We start from the raw sequence: 6000 nt of genomic DNA on the forward strand, positions 1-6000 counted from the left end.
GGCTGATCTAATGGTGCCTCCTAGCGGTGGGAAGACAGATTGCAGGGAGAAATACCAGGTATCTGTGTCTTGCTCTTGCTCACGTTCATTCATCGAGGCACAGGATTGTCACCCTAGAATTTAATCCCAGCCATGAAAAGCACAAGAGTCTCGTGAAACTAAGGAGGGTAAAGTTAAGAATCACTGCCTGGGCAGATGAGAGACTAAAGGCATAATCTGTTATATGAAAAATATACAAATTTGAAGCATTCATATTTGCAGTGCTTTCCATCACTTTTCTGAATTCTGTCAAGCAACCTTTCACATTTTTGTGCAATATTAGCATTGCAGATGAAGTGGCAGGGGATAGAGTACTGTCGGTAAACATTATGACTAGGACTGATACTTATATTTGTGTTCAGATCTTAATTGTGTTGATTTTGGGTAATAGCAGAGATTAAATAAAATTAATAACTTTGAATGTGGGCTGATTGTCTATAGAACATTCAGGTATCATCTCTTTTGACTATAGTATTCTGTCTGAAACGTACACGCAGGTCTCAGTTAAAGGGTTTTATTGTTTCATGCCAGCAGAAATTGCGCTAAGGCCATGCTCAACTGTTCAACTGCTTTTCTGGGAACACTTATTTGATTGCTGGTTAGTACTTTGGACTTGAATCTGTGTGATTAATTCATAATAGTGCATTCATCTTTTTTCTGTTGTATATTTAACATTTCAGTAAACTTATTGACCTTGATCATATTGCTATGCCATCATTTCTGCCAACTCAGCAAGATATTCTTAGCGTCCAAATGCCAACTACAGGAATTATCAAGTATCTTTCTGATTTAGAAGATGTATTTAAGTAAGGGTGCCTGTCAAATGCTTCAGTATACAATTACTAAAGTAGTTGCTGCAATTTTGCTTCTAACGTCCTTTAAGCTTTTGCATTCAATGAGTGTTGTATGTGTTTCCAGCCTGTTGTGGTTTAACCCCAGCCAGCAACTAAGTACCACGCAGCTACCTGCTCACTCCCTGCTCCATGCCCCAGTGGGATGGGAAGGAGAACTGGAAAAAGGAACGGAAACCAGGACACCACTGTAAAAGGGCTCCAAATTTAATACAGTAACTTGAGTGCTGTGACAATATATTTCTTTTGAAATGTAGATTACACAAAAAAAGCTGTTCAATTCAAGCAACCCGATTACTATGTATTCTGAACTTTAAATTAATTAATTAATTGATTTAATTAAAAGCCTTGGATGAGGCTATGCAGAGGCAAAGCATTCGTAGTAACATGAGTGCTCATATCAGAATGTAGTTTAATCCCATTTAGAGCCAACAGTTTCTGGCTCCTGACTGTAACTGTTTGGAAGAAAGGACCCTCATAGATGTGTTGAAGCCATCGGATGAGTTTACAACTTTCAGTTAGCTAAAGCCAGGGAAGGGAGCTGGATACACTGAGGGAAGGAGGGGGGGCAGCGGGGAAGTGGAGGCTCATGGTAGTAGACACTTCTGTTCTTCCTGCCATATAATATTAAAAAAAAAAAAAGTTCATTGAAATTGAGAGGAACAAATGTACTCATAAAGTTGAAAAGAAGTCTCAGAAACATCTTAAAATTACCTTACCAGCTACTAGACAAGCTATTGCAACAGACGGGGTTACTGAATTTCTAAAGGAAAGCTTTATAAAAAAAATTTTCAAAATTGCAGAATTCACGCTAGCATAATTGTAGATGTTCTTCCACCAAACCATCCATTTCATCATGAACACCTGCCTGCAGTTACAACACAGAACTAGAATCCACTGTGATAACACACAGTCAAACCACCCTAACTGTGATTTTTGTTGGTTGGTTGTTTTTTCCTGGAAAATGGAATGTTCTAAGGAACACTTTGACCTGGATAAAATGTGAGGGACTTAACTGTCTGCAAACACATAGGAATCTGCTGTAGAACTAATATATTTGTAAGCATTTTTATATTTTTGAGTGGCAAGATATGACTTCATGGGGGTCTTTTGGGGGTGGTGGGCAAGGGAGATTTTGGATTTTGTTGGGGAAACAAAATTTAGTATGTTCACATCTGCCTTTGCTAAAAATTCTACCAGGCCAGAGAAAAAAAAAAAAAAAAAAAAAAAGAAGAAGAGAGTCATATATTTTGTTATTGTGACTCAGTTGGCTTACGCACTTGTCCTGGACCTGGCTAATATAGATGAAGCTAATTTTCTTCATAGCAGCTGATAGTGTTGTGTTTTAGATTTGTAACCAAAACAGTACTGATTAACATACCAGTGTTGTAGCTTTTGCTGAACAGTATTTGCACAGTGCCAATGCCTCATCTGTTTCTCTGCACAAGAGGTTGGGAGGGGGGCCACAGCTGGGCAGATGACCTGAACTAACCGAAGACATATTTCATGCCATATAATGCCATGCTTAGTGGCAAAAGTAAAAATAGGGGGCTTTAGGGAAGTCGGCCATCTTTTTCTCAGGAACTGGCTGTGCATCAGTCTACCCATGGGATGTTTTGCATCACTTGTTTTATCTCATCTTCCACTTACAAACAATTAGTATTTTTTTAATCTTGACCCCCAAGTTTTCTTGCTTTTGCTCTTCCTTGCCTCTCCCTTGTCCACCCACTGTGTGTGGGGGGGTTGTGAGCAAGCAGCTGTGTTGTACTTAGCTGCCCACCGGGATTAACCCACACCACGCTAACGAGCAGTGAAAGCTGTAGCACTACAGCAAGTGAATCAAGCTTAAATATTAAACAGAACATAGCACGTTACAATATCCTTTTCACAGTTCAAGCTTATCTCAGGTAGGCAACCTAATTATAAGACCTTTGGATATGCCTAAAGTATCTTACAAACACGACTAATATGTTGCCTGCATTTCTGTTTAACAGTATGGTGGATGTAGGTGGCCAAAGGTCAGAAAGAAGGAAGTGGATCAATTGTTTTGACAGTGTTACTTCCATCATTTTTAGTTGCATAAAATGAATATGATCGTCTTGGCAGAATGTGACAATAAGGTAGAGGGAGGGCGTATAAGGTACGCAAAAAAATGTGTGCTTTTCGAACAGCATTCATGTCTTCATAAAAGCATGTGCAAATACTAGAATTACATTAAGTTGATCAAGCAGTCCCAATGTTGCATTAAATTAACAGCCTGTCTGTAAAAGTCACCTCTGCCTTAAAAAACAAAACATAAAGTGATTTAAATCGCTTAAGCCGTGTCAATTTGTCTGAGAATTTGAGTATCAGCAGTATCTCTAAGCAAGTAAAACTTGTCAGTCCCCTGTAATTAGGTTTTTTGTTTCTTTGGGTTTTTAAGTCTCTGATGTTTCAGAATTAACCTGTGCATTAATTAAGAAAAAATTAAAACGTAAAGAACTTAAAATTTACCTCCTTTCCAAGGCTAGAAAAATGTAAGATGAGTTCTCCCGTCTGCTCTACAGTGCCATCAGCAGTAGCCGGATGTTGTAGAAAAGGAAGCAAAAAAAGAAAACAGTAGGTAATTAGGGAAAAGCATACTAGTGGAACAGCATTACTTTTGGTAGTGGTTGCTTTATATCCTGCAGTACAAGAATTCCTTCAAATGTCCTTCAGAAACACGTAATACCATTTGAACTTTAAAAAGCCCTTAGAGATCATTTTCTCAAGATCTGTTTGAACTGTGAAAAGCATACCCTGCTTCACTTGCTGGTGTCACAACATCCATTGTAGCTGAGATAGAGTTTTTCAAAGTTTCTTGTCATTTTTCAACTCATGAACAACTTGGATAACTGTAATTTTCTCTTTCCTTTCACTATCGTCAACATTTTGTTATGCTCATTTTGGACATTAGGAAATAAATAACAAACTGCTGTCACAAGCTTAGCCCCAGGAATTCCAAACAGCAATCTCTGAATGCAGTGTTCCTTGGATCTCTTTTCAAACGGTCAGACTTTATTACTAGTATAGATAAGTACATACGCTCATGTCCTTGAGCCATGTTGTGGTATGTTAATATCAGATATTTAACCTGATTCACCCAGCTTCAGCTTTCACTGTGAGGTCAGAAGAGACTTTTATAGAGCAGCAGTTCATGGCTGGTCACTAGCTCATACAAGAATTCGAATAATTTCTATTATTAAGGCTTACCTTGACTTCATATGCCATCATGCAATTCAGAGCAGTGATCCAAAACCCAGCGAATAAAAGGATATACAACATGAAGAGTAATGATCAACCCATGCATTGCAATTGCACTTAATAAAAGTAGTAATTTTAAAAAGCTTTCCAAAAACAACTTTATGATTTCTGGCTGATATGATTTGTATCTACTAATCTATAATATGTATCTACTAGACTACTGTCTAGAAAGTGTAACTTCGTATTAATTTTTGTTCTTGTAGATTCAAATGGAAGAAAGGAAGGCCTTATTTAAAACTATCATTACATATCCCTGGTTTCTGAATACTTCAGTCTTCCTGTTTTTAAGTAAAAAAGATATTATAGAAGAGAAAATAATGTATTCCCATCTAATTAGGTACTTCCCAGAATACACCAGTAAGCATTTATTCCACACTATCCTTCACAATGCTTCGTAATTTTTTAAACCATTTAGTTTTTCCTCATGAAATTGAACACAGAAAGTAGAATTATGCAATATATTTGGTATCTATGCTTCTCTATCCTTTAAAACACAAACATAGCTTTACTGGAACTTTTTTTCTTTCTGGACCATTGTAGACAGAGTCTGAAGAGATTTCTTACAGCCATTCTGTTACTATAGCTATTTATTTATGAGAAGAAGCACCCTTTTCATCTCCAGTCTCAAGAGACAAGATGGGGGGAACTTGGGGAATACAGCTATTAATCCAAGTCTTTATATAGTAAAAACCCCTAATATAGTATTGCATTCATTATTATAACTTGTTATTGATATAAAAGCACAAAGTTAAAAAGCAGCCTGAACAACTTTTTTAACATTTACTGATACTTAGAAGTCATAAAAGAATTATGAAAATAATCACAGATGTATTCCATTACTTAATACAGTATTATATTCTGCAAGACATGTACCACATTGAATCTTACAATTAATAATGAAAAGAGTAACAATGATTTAATAGCTTCAAAAACATGTCCCTCTCTTGGCCAGAGAATCCCATTTAGTCTGTTTTAGAAAAATTACTTTCTTTCATGGTCTTTGACGTACTACAATAATCTACCAGACTATTCATATGTATGCTGGCTAACTTCAGTCATGTAGGTTTTTATAAGAAGTTACTTTGACCTGTAAAGTTTTCTATTGAAAACAGCATACTCCACATATTTTAGAAAGCAGTGTTGTAACAGGTTTTACTCCACTAACACATGAATGAGAAAATGCCAACAAGGGAGTATGCCTTTATGGAAATTTGACATTTCAATTTGAAATTAGCCTGTTAATATACTGTCCATATGTTTCTTCCTTGACACATAGCTTTTAACTGTTCAAAGCCGCTAATTGTGATTTTGACTAGGACCCAAACAAGATGTCAAAGCTGCCAAAGAGTTCATTCTGAAGCTGTATCGGGATCAGAATCCAGATGAGAAAGTAATCTGTTCCCACTTCACTTGTGCCACAGACACAGAAAATACTCATTTCATCTTCACAGCTATCAAGGACACAATCCTGCAATCAAACCTGAAGAAGTCCAACCTGATTTAAAGAAAAAAACATGGCTGCAGTCACAAAGAGTGGCTTACTCACAGCATAACCTATCTTGACTAAAAAAAAAAGGTGTCTTTTTAAATACCATTTACAGAAATGGGAGGAGGATTTATATTTACTGAAGAAGTATGGATTAACAGAACTTCAAAGAATGAGTTTCAAAGTTTACTTTTTAAGCTATACATTTAAAATATTGTGTTCCTGTGTCCCATATTGGTTTTGTCTGTGCATTATCTCTCGACAGCTGTAAGAATTACCTATATTTAGAAGAATGCATATAACTACATTGCTGTCCAGCCAGTATTTTTCTGCCCCCCCCCC

At 36.7% G+C, this 6000-nt stretch overlaps 1 pseudogene; it reads left to right on the forward strand.

Moving 5' to 3' along the window:
- The window catches only part of LOC119140968, an 87059-nt pseudogene extending 81383 nt beyond the window's left edge, over positions 1-5676 (forward strand).
- Positions 5677-6000: the final 324 nt, after the last annotated feature.

This window comes from Falco rusticolus, chromosome Z (assembly GCF_015220075.1).
Source record: "Falco rusticolus isolate bFalRus1 chromosome Z, bFalRus1.pri, whole genome shotgun sequence".
In the NCBI taxonomy this organism is placed as follows: Eukaryota; Metazoa; Chordata; class Aves; order Falconiformes; family Falconidae; genus Falco; species Falco rusticolus.